The sequence below is a fragment of the Lissotriton helveticus genome, chromosome 4_1 (genome assembly GCF_964261635.1).
Source record: "Lissotriton helveticus chromosome 4_1, aLisHel1.1, whole genome shotgun sequence".
NCBI lineage: Eukaryota > Metazoa > Chordata > Amphibia > Caudata > Salamandridae > Lissotriton > Lissotriton helveticus.
In genome coordinates this window covers 1,671,102,638-1,671,116,152 of record NC_136063.1, presented here as the reverse complement: position 1 = coordinate 1,671,116,152, position 13,515 = coordinate 1,671,102,638, and the positions used below count along the sequence as shown (strand labels likewise).

The 13,515-nt window shown below is 34.0% G+C and overlaps 11 non-coding genes across 11 annotated transcripts; 6 read left to right on the top strand and 5 right to left on the bottom strand.

Moving 5' to 3' along the window:
- The first annotated feature begins 122 nt into the window (after positions 1-122).
- On the top strand, positions 123-194 carry TRNAQ-CUG (transfer RNA glutamine (anticodon CUG)). Its single transcript has one exon. It is a non-coding gene; the product is annotated as a tRNA-Gln (tRNA).
- An 826-nt stretch (positions 195-1,020) lies between these two features.
- Positions 1,021-1,092, bottom strand: TRNAQ-UUG (transfer RNA glutamine (anticodon UUG)). Its single transcript has one exon. It is a non-coding gene; the product is annotated as a tRNA-Gln (tRNA).
- A 1,551-nt stretch (positions 1,093-2,643) lies between these two features.
- On the top strand, positions 2,644-2,715 carry TRNAQ-CUG (transfer RNA glutamine (anticodon CUG)). The gene has a single exon. It is a non-coding gene; the product is annotated as a tRNA-Gln (tRNA).
- Positions 2,716-3,541: 826 nt separating this feature from the next.
- Positions 3,542-3,613, bottom strand: TRNAQ-UUG (transfer RNA glutamine (anticodon UUG)). The gene has a single exon. It is a non-coding gene; the product is annotated as a tRNA-Gln (tRNA).
- A 1,551-nt stretch (positions 3,614-5,164) lies between these two features.
- TRNAQ-CUG (transfer RNA glutamine (anticodon CUG)) lies at positions 5,165-5,236 on the top strand. The gene has a single exon. It is a non-coding gene; the product is annotated as a tRNA-Gln (tRNA).
- An 826-nt stretch (positions 5,237-6,062) lies between these two features.
- TRNAQ-UUG (transfer RNA glutamine (anticodon UUG)) lies at positions 6,063-6,134 on the bottom strand. Its single transcript has one exon. It is a non-coding gene; the product is annotated as a tRNA-Gln (tRNA).
- A 1,551-nt stretch (positions 6,135-7,685) lies between these two features.
- On the top strand, positions 7,686-7,757 carry TRNAQ-CUG (transfer RNA glutamine (anticodon CUG)). The gene has a single exon. It is a non-coding gene; the product is annotated as a tRNA-Gln (tRNA).
- Positions 7,758-8,583: 826 nt separating this feature from the next.
- On the bottom strand, positions 8,584-8,655 carry TRNAQ-UUG (transfer RNA glutamine (anticodon UUG)). Its single transcript has one exon. It is a non-coding gene; the product is annotated as a tRNA-Gln (tRNA).
- A 1,550-nt stretch (positions 8,656-10,205) lies between these two features.
- TRNAQ-CUG (transfer RNA glutamine (anticodon CUG)) lies at positions 10,206-10,277 on the top strand. Its single transcript has one exon. It is a non-coding gene; the product is annotated as a tRNA-Gln (tRNA).
- Positions 10,278-11,103: 826 nt separating this feature from the next.
- TRNAQ-UUG (transfer RNA glutamine (anticodon UUG)) lies at positions 11,104-11,175 on the bottom strand. The gene has a single exon. It is a non-coding gene; the product is annotated as a tRNA-Gln (tRNA).
- Positions 11,176-12,725: 1,550 nt separating this feature from the next.
- TRNAQ-CUG (transfer RNA glutamine (anticodon CUG)) lies at positions 12,726-12,797 on the top strand. Its single transcript has one exon. It is a non-coding gene; the product is annotated as a tRNA-Gln (tRNA).
- The last annotated feature ends 718 nt before the right edge of the window (positions 12,798-13,515 follow it).

The following is a 13,515-nucleotide window of genomic DNA, read 5'->3' as shown; positions in this document are numbered from 1 at the left end:
TCACATTATAGCTCTTTACACTATGAGCATTCAACAGAGATATCGTTTCATCAATGTAAGAAATGCCCCCGCACTAATGCGCTCTCTTTTGTCTCAATGGAAAAATGACTCATGTATGGGAGGGTTCCATGGTGTAATGGTTAGCACTCTGGACTCTGAATCCAGCGATCCGAGTTCAAATCTCGGTGGGACCTGCTTGAATTATGAGATTTACTATTTCACCCATTTCTTAGAATCTGGTCTTGGAAAAACATAACGTCAATGTTTTATACTGATACTTATCAACGTATAAGTATGCATCTATGTATACATAGCTATATCCGTCTAGATAGCGATAAGACTATATAAAGAAATCAATTATTCATACACATATGTATTGAAGCTGAAAACTAAAAACTGTTGTTTCCCATCCACAATTTAAACGTTAGGTTCATTTCCTCTCTCATCTATATGACCAGTAATGAGATAGTTAATTTTTGCTGATTTCTTATATGACAACATGCTTGACTTACACAGTGCATTTAATTGTGAATTTCTTTGAAAGAGAAATTCAGATTATTACCTTTGACACGTCTTTCGAAAGATTTTACTTTATGGTTATGGATTTACTTTAGAAAATCAGAGTGTAAATATATGTGTGTCTGAATTTCACGATTGTTATTCAAAACGTCATATCTTCTGTCCCCATAATACACAATTTGATTCCTCAAGTTTTGTTTTAATGAAGGATTTCCAATTAAAAAGTTCCATCTTCCCCTTATCAATAACAGTAAGATTTAAGAAAGTAATATCTTGCATCAGCCCCCTGTGATGAGTTTGAGAAAACAGAGTCAGCTCGCAAAATGTCTCATTATTTTGAGCCATTTAATTTCCATGTTTTCTAAAAGTTCTATCATTTGCTCACATCGAATAGACTTTCAGAATACAATCAATAAATTAATGTTTCACTCTACCCGTGTTAGATTTGTGATATTTATGAATACACTTGACAGAAAAAGATTTGATCAACAGTCATGAAAGTGGTCCCACCGAGATTTGAACTCGGATCCTTGGATTCAAAGTCCAAAGTGCTAACCATTACACCATGGAACCTCCCATGTGACAAGGGAGCAAATTGCTGCAGCAATGTGAACATTTCAAAGTTTTTAATGTTCTACAGTCAAAGACCAACAGAATGTTATTACTTTTCTATTCTGTTCAACTTTTGCATATTGAACTATGTTAGGGAAGGATGTTGCCCAGAGGACTCAAGTAACGCTATCACTCTGTTGAACAGTACTTTTTTATGTGAGATATGATTTTGCAATAAAATATAAGATTCCCCCGTGAATGCAATCTCTTCTCTCAAAATGAAAAGCTCAACCTGGTACAGGTGGTTTGATGGTATCATGCTTAGCACTCTAGACTCTGAAAACCGGGATCTGAGTACAAATCACAGTGGGACTTATCTAAACTTTACGATTTTCTTTTTCCATTCAGTTCTTAGAATTATTAATTGGAAAAACATCTCATTTACTTATAAACTTGTACATATCCACTTTACACGTATGTATCTCCCTATATCTTGCTATATGTCTCTGTATATTTATAGGACAACATAAACACATACATTATAAAAATGCATATAATTAGTAGAGGTGAAAATAATGAAAAGTTGTTGCCTCTCCACATTTGAAACATGAGCTTCTTCTCCTTACTCTTCTATATGTCAAGAAATTGAGATAGTCACTTTTTACTCAATTTTGATCTAACAATATAGTTGATTTATACAAAGCATATCATATGATTTGTGAATAATCTTAAAAGAGAAAATTAGATCAGTACCTGTGAGGCCTCCAAGCAAAAGCTTATGTTTCACGATTGCAGATCGACTGTTGAAAATCAGCATGAAAAACGTTTTATTTCACAATTTCCATACTAATATACAAAAACATTTGTACTATCTGAATGATACCGTCATTGTGGTTCTCTAGGTTTGATTTAAGAACACTTCTCTTTCAAAATGTGCTAAATTCGCCTTATCAATAGCGCAGAAAGCTTCAAAAAGGGATGCTGGGAATCAGGCCTCTGAAATGCATTTCAGAAAAACAGGATAGGATTTCTTAATGTCACACTATTTTGTGTAGCAATGTGATGTAAACGTATTATAATGTTTGTATTTCTGTAACTTGTTCAAGCTGATGGACGTTTTGAAAGGAATCAATAATTGTCTCTTTCAACCTACTGGTGTTGGATTTGAGCTATCAATAAACAAAGGTGACAGAAATAGAAAAGGTCAAGAGTAATAAAATAGTACCCCCAAGATTTGGACTGGTACCTTTGCATGCAAAGTCCAACGTGCCAATCATTGCTCTTTGGCGCAGCCCATGTGAGAGACAAAGAAATGGGTGTATTAGTTTGGAAATGTAAAATGTTTTAATATGTTACAGTCAAAGATGATCATTATGATATAACTTGCCTATCCTGATAAACGTTTGCATATTTAACACTGTTAAGGAGAATGTATCTGAACAGAATCAAATCACATTATAGCTCTTTACACTATGAGCATTCAACAGAGATATCGTTTCATCAATGTAAGAAATGCCCCCGCACTAATGCGCTCTCTTTTGTCTCAATGGAAAAATGACTCATGTATGGGAGGGTTCCATGGTGTAATGGTTAGCACTCTGGACTCTGAATCCAGCGATCCGAGTTCAAATCTCGGTGGGACCTGCTTGAATTATGAGATTTACTATTTCACCCATTTCTTAGAATCTGGTCTTGGAAAAACATAACGTCAATGTTTTATACTGATACTTATCAACGTATAAGTATGCATCTATGTATACATAGCTATATCCGTCTAGATAGCGATAAGACTATATAAAGAAATCAATTATTCATACACATATGTATTGAAGCTGAAAACTAAAAACTGTTGTTTCCCATCCACAATTTAAACGTTAGGTTCATTTCCTCTCTCATCTATATGACCAGTAATGAGATAGTTAATTTTTGCTGATTTCTTATATGACAACATGCTTGACTTACACAGTGCATTTAATTGTGAATTTCTTTGAAAGAGAAATTCAGATTATTACCTTTGACACGTCTTTCGAAAGATTTTACTTTATGGTTATGGATTTACTTTAGAAAATCAGAGTGTAAATATATGTGTGTCTGAATTTCACGATTGTTATTCAAAACGTCATATCTTCTGTCCCCATAATACACAATTTGATTCCTCAAGTTTTGTTTTAATGAAGGATTTCCAATTAAAAAGTTCCATCTTCCCCTTATCAATAACAGTAAGATTTAAGAAAGTAATATCTTGCATCAGCCCCCTGTGATGAGTTTGAGAAAACAGAGTCAGCTCGCAAAATGTCTCATTATTTTGAGCCATTTAATTTCCATGTTTTCTAAAAGTTCTATCATTTGCTCACATCGAATAGACTTTCAGAATACAATCAATAAATTAATGTTTCACTCTACCCGTGTTAGATTTGTGATATTTATGAATACACTTGACAGAAAAAGATTTGATCAACAGTCATGAAAGTGGTCCCACCGAGATTTGAACTCGGATCCTTGGATTCAAAGTCCAAAGTGCTAACCATTACACCATGGAACCTCCCATGTGACAAGGGAGCAAATTGCTGCAGCAATGTGAACATTTCAAAGTTTTTAATGTTCTACAGTCAAAGACCAACAGAATGTTATTACTTTTCTATTCTGTTCAACTTTTGCATATTGAACTATGTTAGGGAAGGATGTTGCCCAGAGGACTCAAGTAACGCTATCACTCTGTTGAACAGTACTTTTTTATGTGAGATATGATTTTGCAATAAAATATAAGATTCCCCCGTGAATGCAATCTCTTCTCTCAAAATGAAAAGCTCAACCTGGTACAGGTGGTTTGATGGTATCATGCTTAGCACTCTAGACTCTGAAAACCGGGATCTGAGTACAAATCACAGTGGGACTTATCTAAACTTTACGATTTTCTTTTTCCATTCAGTTCTTAGAATTATTAATTGGAAAAACATCTCATTTACTTATAAACTTGTACATATCCACTTTACACGTATGTATCTCCCTATATCTTGCTATATGTCTCTGTATATTTATAGGACAACATAAACACATACATTATAAAAATGCATATAATTAGTAGAGGTGAAAATAATGAAAAGTTGTTGCCTCTCCACATTTGAAACATGAGCTTCTTCTCCTTACTCTTCTATATGTCAAGAAATTGAGATAGTCACTTTTTACTCAATTTTGATCTAACAATATAGTTGATTTATACAAAGCATATCATATGATTTGTGAATAATCTTAAAAGAGAAAATTAGATCAGTACCTGTGAGGCCTCCAAGCAAAAGCTTATGTTTCACGATTGCAGATCGACTGTTGAAAATCAGCATGAAAAACGTTTTATTTCACAATTTCCATACTAATATACAAAAACATTTGTACTATCTGAATGATACCGTCATTGTGGTTCTCTAGGTTTGATTTAAGAACACTTCTCTTTCAAAATGTGCTAAATTCGCCTTATCAATAGCGCAGAAAGCTTCAAAAAGGGATGCTGGGAATCAGGCCTCTGAAATGCATTTCAGAAAAACAGGATAGGATTTCTTAATGTCACACTATTTTGTGTAGCAATGTGATGTAAACGTATTATAATGTTTGTATTTCTGTAACTTGTTCAAGCTGATGGACGTTTTGAAAGGAATCAATAATTGTCTCTTTCAACCTACTGGTGTTGGATTTGAGCTATCAATAAACAAAGGTGACAGAAATAGAAAAGGTCAAGAGTAATAAAATAGTACCCCCAAGATTTGGACTGGTACCTTTGCATGCAAAGTCCAACGTGCCAATCATTGCTCTTTGGCGCAGCCCATGTGAGAGACAAAGAAATGGGTGTATTAGTTTGGAAATGTAAAATGTTTTAATATGTTACAGTCAAAGATGATCATTATGATATAACTTGCCTATCCTGATAAACGTTTGCATATTTAACACTGTTAAGGAGAATGTATCTGAACAGAATCAAATCACATTATAGCTCTTTACACTATGAGCATTCAACAGAGATATCGTTTCATCAATGTAAGAAATGCCCCCGCACTAATGCGCTCTCTTTTGTCTCAATGGAAAAATGACTCATGTATGGGAGGGTTCCATGGTGTAATGGTTAGCACTCTGGACTCTGAATCCAGCGATCCGAGTTCAAATCTCGGTGGGACCTGCTTGAATTATGAGATTTACTATTTCACCCATTTCTTAGAATCTGGTCTTGGAAAAACATAACGTCAATGTTTTATACTGATACTTATCAACGTATAAGTATGCATCTATGTATACATAGCTATATCCGTCTAGATAGCGATAAGACTATATAAAGAAATCAATTATTCATAAACATATGTATTGAAGCTGAAAACTAAAAACTGTTGTTTCCCATCCACAATTTAAACGTTAGGTTCATTTCCTCTCTCATCTATATGACCAGTAATGAGATAGTTAATTTGTGCTGATTTCTTATATGACAACATGCTTGACTTACACAGTGCATTTAATTGTGAATTTCTTTGAAAGAGAAATTCAGATTATTACCTTTGACACGTCTTTCGAAAGATTTTACTTTATGGTTATGGATTTACTTTAGAAAATCAGAGTGTAAATATATGTGTGTCTGAATTTCACGATTGTTATTCAAAACGTCATATCTTCTGTCCCCATAATACACAATTTGATTCCTCAAGTTTTGTTTTAATGAAGGATTTCCAATTAAAAAGTTCCATCTTCCCCTTATCAATAACAGTAAGATTTAAGAAAGTAATATCTTGCATCAGCCCCCTGTGATGAGTTTGAGAAAACAGAGTCAGCTCGCAAAATGTCTCATTATTTTGAGCCATTTAATTTCCATGTTTTCTAAAAGTTCTATCATTTGCTCACATCGAATAGACTTTCAGAATACAATCAATAAATTAATGTTTCACTCTACCCGTGTTAGATTTGTGATATTTATGAATACACTTGACAGAAAAAGATTTGATCAACAGTCATGAAAGTGGTCCCACCGAGATTTGAACTCGGATCCTTGGATTCAAAGTCCAAAGTGCTAACCATTACACCATGGAACCTCCCATGTGACAAGGGAGCAAATTGCTGCAGCAATGTGAACATTTCAAAGTTTTTAATGTTCTACAGTCAAAGACCAACAGAATGTTATTACTTTTCTATTCTGTTCAACTTTTGCATATTGAACTATGTTAGGGAAGGATGTTGCCCAGAGGACTCAAGTAACGCTATCACTCTGTTGAACAGTACTTTTTTATGTGAGATATGATTTTGCAATAAAATATAAGATTCCCCCGTGAATGCAATCTCTTCTCTCAAAATGAAAAGCTCAACCTGGTACAGGTGGTTTGATGGTATCATGCTTAGCACTCTAGACTCTGAAAACCGGGATCTGAGTACAAATCACAGTGGGACTTATCTAAACTTTACGATTTTCTTTTTCCATTCAGTTCTTAGAATTATTAATTGGAAAAACATCTCATTTACTTATAAACTTGTACATATCCACTTTACACGTATGTATCTCCCTATATCTTGCTATATGTCTCTGTATATTTATAGGACAACATAAACACATACATTATAAAAATGCATATAATTAGTAGAGGTGAAAATAATGAAAAGTTGTTGCCTCTCCACATTTGAAACATGAGCTTCTTCTCCTTACTCTTCTATATGTCAAGAAATTGAGATAGTCACTTTTTACTCAATTTTGATCTAACAATATAGTTGATTTATACAAAGCATATCATATGATTTGTGAATAATCTTAAAAGAGAAAATTAGATCAGTACCTGTGAGGCCTCCAAGCAAAAGCTTATGTTTCACGATTGCAGATCGACTGTTGAAAATCAGCATGAAAAACGTTTTATTTCACAATTTCCATACTAATATACAAAAACATTTGTACTATCTGAATGATACCGTCATTGTGGTTCTCTAGGTTTGATTTAAGAACACTTCTCTTTCAAAATGTGCTAAATTCGCCTTATCAATAGCGCAGAAAGCTTCAAAAAGGGATGCTGGGAATCAGGCCTCTGAAATGCATTTCAGAAAAACAGGATAGGATTTCTTAATGTCACACTATTTTGTGTAGCAATGTGATGTAAACGTATTATAATGTTTGTATTTCTGTAACTTGTTCAAGCTGATGGACGTTTTGAAAGGAATCAATAATTGTCTCTTTCAACCTACTGGTGTTGGATTTGAGCTATCAATAAACAAAGGTGACAGAAATAGAAAAGGTCAAGAGTAATAAAATAGTACCCCCAAGATTTGGACTGGTACCTTTGCATGCAAAGTCCAACGTGCCAATCATTGCTCTTTGGCGCAGCCCATGTGAGAGACAAAGAAATGGGTGTATTAGTTTGGAAATGTAAAATGTTTTAATATGTTACAGTCAAAGATGATCATTATGATATAACTTGCCTATCCTGATAAACGTTTGCATATTTAACACTGTTAAGGAGAATGTATCTGAACAGAATCAAATCACATTATAGCTCTTTACACTATGAGCATTCAACAGAGATATCGTTTCATCAATGTAAGAAATGCCCCCGCACTAATGCGCTCTCTTTTGTCTCAATGGAAAAATGACTCATGTATGGGAGGGTTCCATGGTGTAATGGTTAGCACTCTGGACTCTGAATCCAGCGATCCGAGTTCAAATCTCGGTGGGACCTGCTTGAATTATGAGATTTACTATTTCACCCATTTCTTAGAATCTGGTCTTGGAAAAACATAACGTCAATGTTTTATACTGATACTTATCAACGTATAAGTATGCATCTATGTATACATAGCTATATCCGTCTAGATAGCGATAAGACTATATAAAGAAATCAATTATTCATAAACATATGTATTGAAGCTGAAAACTAAAAACTGTTGTTTCCCATCCACAATTTAAACGTTAGGTTCATTTCCTCTCTCATCTATATGACCAGTAATGAGATAGTTAATTTTTGCTGATTTCTTATATGACAACATGCTTGACTTACACAGTGCATTTAATTGTGAATTTCTTTGAAAGAGAAATTCAGATTATTACCTTTGACACGTCTTTCGAAAGATTTTACTTTATGGTTATGGATTTACTTTAGAAAATCAGAGTGTAAATATATGTGTGTCTGAATTTCACGATTGTTATTCAAAACGTCATATCTTCTGTCCCCATAATACACAATTTGATTCCTCAAGTTTTGTTTTAATGAAGGATTTCCAATTAAAAAGTTCCATCTTCCCCTTATCAATAACAGTAAGATTTAAGAAAGTAATATCTTGCATCAGCCCCCTGTGATGAGTTTGAGAAAACAGAGTCAGCTCGCAAAATGTCTCATTATTTTGAGCCATTTAATTTCCATGTTTTCTAAAAGTTCTATCATTTGCTCACATCGAATAGACTTTCAGAATACAATCAATAAATTAATGTTTCACTCTACCCGTGTTAGATTTGTGATATTTATGAATACACTTGACAGAAAAAGATTTGATCAACAGTCATGAAAGTGGTCCCACCGAGATTTGAACTCGGATCCTTGGATTCAAAGTCCAAAGTGCTAACCATTACACCATGGAACCTCCCATGTGACAAGGGAGCAAATTGCTGCAGCAATGTGAACATTTCAAAGTTTTTAATGTTCTACAGTCAAAGACCAACAGAATGTTATTACTTTTCTATTCTGTTCAACTTTTGCATATTGAACTATGTTAGGGAAGGATGTTGCCCAGAGGACTCAAGTAACGCTATCACTCTGTTGAACAGTACTTTTTATGTGAGATATGATTTTGCAATAAAATATAAGATTCCCCCGTGAATGCAATCTCTTCTCTCAAAATGAAAAGCTCAACCTGGTACAGGTGGTTTGATGGTATCATGCTTAGCACTCTAGACTCTGAAAACCGGGATCTGAGTACAAATCACAGTGGGACTTATCTAAACTTTACGATTTTCTTTTTCCATTCAGTTCTTAGAATTATTAATTGGAAAAACATCTCATTTACTTATAAACTTGTACATATCCACTTTACACGTATGTATCTCCCTATATCTTGCTATATGTCTCTGTATATTTATAGGACAACATAAACACATACATTATAAAAATGCATATAATTAGTAGAGGTGAAAATAATGAAAAGTTGTTGCCTCTCCACATTTGAAACATGAGCTTCTTCTCCTTACTCTTCTATATGTCAAGAAATTGAGATAGTCACTTTTTACTCAATTTTGATCTAACAATATAGTTGATTTATACAAAGCATATCATATGATTTGTGAATAATCTTAAAAGAGAAAATTAGATCAGTACCTGTGAGGCCTCCAAGCAAAAGCTTATGTTTCACGATTGCAGATCGACTGTTGAAAATCAGCATGAAAAACGTTTTATTTCACAATTTCCATACTAATATACAAAAACATTTGTACTATCTGAATGATACCGTCATTGTGGTTCTCTAGGTTTGATTTAAGAACACTTCTCTTTCAAAATGTGCTAAATTCGCCTTATCAATAGCGCAGAAAGCTTCAAAAAGGGATGCTGGGAATCAGGCCTCTGAAATGCATTTCAGAAAAACAGGATAGGATTTCTTAATGTCACACTATTTTGTGTAGCAATGTGATGTAAACGTATTATAATGTTTGTATTTCTGTAACTTGTTCAAGCTGATGGACGTTTTGAAAGGAATCAATAATTGTCTCTTTCAACCTACTGGTGTTGGATTTGAGCTATCAATAAACAAAGGTGACAGAAATAGAAAAGGTCAAGAGTAATAAAATAGTACCCCCAAGATTTGGACTGGTACCTTTGCATGCAAAGTCCAACGTGCCAATCATTGCTCTTTGGCGCAGCCCATGTGAGAGACAAAGAAATGGGTGTATTAGTTTGGAAATGTAAAATGTTTTAATATGTTACAGTCAAAGATGATCATTATGATATAACTTGCCTATCCTGATAAACGTTTGCATATTTAACACTGTTAAGGAGAATGTATCTGAACAGAATCAAATCACATTATAGCTCTTTACACTATGAGCATTCAACAGAGATATCGTTTCATCAATGTAAGAAATGCCCCCGCACTAATGCGCTCTCTTTTGTCTCAATGGAAAAATGACTCATGTATGGGAGGGTTCCATGGTGTAATGGTTAGCACTCTGGACTCTGAATCCAGCGATCCGAGTTCAAATCTCGGTGGGACCTGCTTGAATTATGAGATTTACTATTTCACCCATTTCTTAGAATCTGGTCTTGGAAAAACATAACGTCAATGTTTTATACTGATACTTATCAACGTATAAGTATGCATCTATGTATACATAGCTATATCCGTCTAGATAGCGATAAGACTATATAAAGAAATCAATTATTCATAAACATATGTATTGAAGCTGAAAACTAAAAACTGTTGTTTCCCATCCACAATTTAAACGTTAGGTTCATTTCCTCTCTCATCTATATGACCAGTAATGAGATAGTTAATTTGTGCTGATTTCTTATATGACAACATGCTTGACTTACACAGTGCATTTAATTGTGAATTTCTTTGAAAGAGAAATTCAGATTATTACCTTTGACACGTCTTTCGAAAGATTTTACTTTATGGTTATGGATTTACTTTAGAAAATCAGAGTGTAAATATATGTGTGTCTGAATTTCACGATTGTTATTCAAAACGTCATATCTTCTGTCCCCATAATACACAATTTGATTCCTCAAGTTTTGTTTTAATGAAGGATTTCCAATTAAAAAGTTCCATCTTCCCCTTATCAATAACAGTAAGATTTAAGAAAGTAATATCTTGCATCAGCCCCCTGTGATGAGTTTGAGAAAACAGAGTCAGCTCGCAAAATGTCTCATTATTTTGAGCCATTTAATTTCCATGTTTTCTAAAAGTTCTATCATTTGCTCACATCGAATAGACTTTCAGAATACAATCAATAAATTAATGTTTCACTCTACCCGTGTTAGATTTGTGATATTTATGAATACACTTGACAGAAAAAGATTTGATCAACAGTCATGAAAGTGGTCCCACCGAGATTTGAACTCGGATCCTTGGATTCAAAGTCCAAAGTGCTAACCATTACACCATGGAACCTCCCATGTGACAAGGGAGCAAATTGCTGCAGCAATGTGAACATTTCAAAGTTTTTAATGTTCTACAGTCAAAGACCAACAGAATGTTATTACTTTTCTATTCTGTTCAACTTTTGCATATTGAACTATGTTAGGGAAGGATGTTGCCCAGAGGACTCAAGTAACGCTATCACTCTGTTGAACAGTACTTTTTATGTGAGATATGATTTTGCAATAAAATATAAGATTCCCCCGTGAATGCAATCTCTTCTCTCAAAATGAAAAGCTCAACCTGGTACAGGTGGTTTGATGGTATCATGCTTAGCACTCTAGACTCTGAAAACCAGGATCTGAGTACAAATCACAGTGGGACTTATCTAAACTTTACGATTTTCTTTTTCCATTCAGTTCTTAGAATTATTAATTGGAAAAACATCTCATTTACTTATAAACTTGTACATATCCACTTTACACGTATGTATCTCCCTATATCTTGCTATATGTCTCTGTATATTTATAGGACAACATAAACACATACATTATAAAAATGCATATAATTAGTAGAGGTGAAAATAATGAAAAGTTGTTGCCTCTCCACATTTGAAACATGAGCTTCTTCTCCTTACTCTTCTATATGTCAAGAAATTGAGATAGTCACTTTTTACTCAATTTTGATCTAACAATATAGTTGATTTATACAAAGCATATCATATGATTTGTGAATAATCTTAAAAGAGAAAATTAGATCAGTACCTGTGAGGCCTCCAAGCAAAAGCTTATGTTTCACGATTGCAGATCGACTGTTGAAAATCAGCATGAAAAACGTTTTATTTCACAATTTCCATACTAATATACAAAAACATTTGTACTATCTGAATGATACCGTCATTGTGGTTCTCTAGGTTTGATTTAAGAACACTTCTCTTTCAAAATGTGCTAAATTCGCCTTATCAATAGCGCAGAAAGCTTCAAAAAGGGATGCTGGGAATCAGGCCTCTGAAATGCATTTCAGAAAAACAGGATAGGATTTCTTAATGTCACACTATTTTGTGTAGCAATGTGATGTAAACGTATTATAATGTTTGTATTTCTGTAACTTGTTCAAGCTGATGGACGTTTTGAAAGGAATCAATAATTGTCTCTTTCAACCTACTGGTGTTGGATTTGAGCTATCAATAAACAAAGGTGACAGAAATAGAAAAGGTCAAGAGTAATAAAATAGTACCCCCAAGATTTGGACTGGTACCTTTGCATGCAAAGTCCAACGTGCCAATCATTGCTCTTTGGCGCAGCCCATGTGAGAGACAAAGAAATGGGTGTATTAGTTTGGAAATGTAAAATGTTTTAATATGTTACAGTCAAAGATGATCATTATGATATAACTTGCCTATCCTGATAAACGTTTGCATATTTAACACTGTTAAGGAGAATGTATCTGAACAGAATCAAATCACATTATAGCTCTTTACACTATGAGCATTCAACAGAGATATCGTTTCATCAATGTAAGAAATGCCCCCGCACTAATGCGCTCTCTTTTGTCTCAATGGAAAAATGACTCATGTATGGGAGGGTTCCATGGTGTAATGGTTAGCACTCTGGACTCTGAATCCATCGATCCGAGTTCAAATCTCGGTGGGACCTGCTTGAATTATGAGATTTACTATTTCACCCATTTCTTAGAATCTGGTCTTGGAAAAACATAACGTCAATGTTTTATACTGATACTTATCAACGTATAAGTATGCATCTATGTATACATAGCTATATCCGTCTAGATAGCGATAAGACTATATAAAGAAATCAATTATTCATAAACATATGTATTGAAGCTGAAAACTAAAAACTGTTGTTTCCCATCCACAATTTAAACGTTAGGTTCATTTCCTCTCTCATCTATATGACCAGTAATGAGATAGTTAATTTGTGCTGATTTCTTATATGACAACATGCTTGACTTACACAGTGCATTTAATTGTGAATTTCTTTGAAAGAGAAATTCAGATTATTACCTTTGACACGTCTTTCGAAAGATTTTACTTTATGGTTATGGATTTACTTTAGAAAATCAGAGTGTAAATATATGTGTGTCTGAATTTCACGATTGTTATTCAAAACGTCATATCTTCTGTCCCCATAATACACAATTTGATTCCTCAAGTTTTGTTTTAATGAAGGATTTCCAATTAAAAAGTTCCATCTTCCCCTTATCAATAACAGTAAGATTTAAGAAAGTAATATCTTGCATCAGCCCCCTGTGATGAGTTTGAGAAAACAGAGTCAGCTCGCAAAATGTCTCATTATTTTGAGCCATTTAATTTCCATGTTTTCTAAAAGTTCTATCATTTGCTCACATCGAATA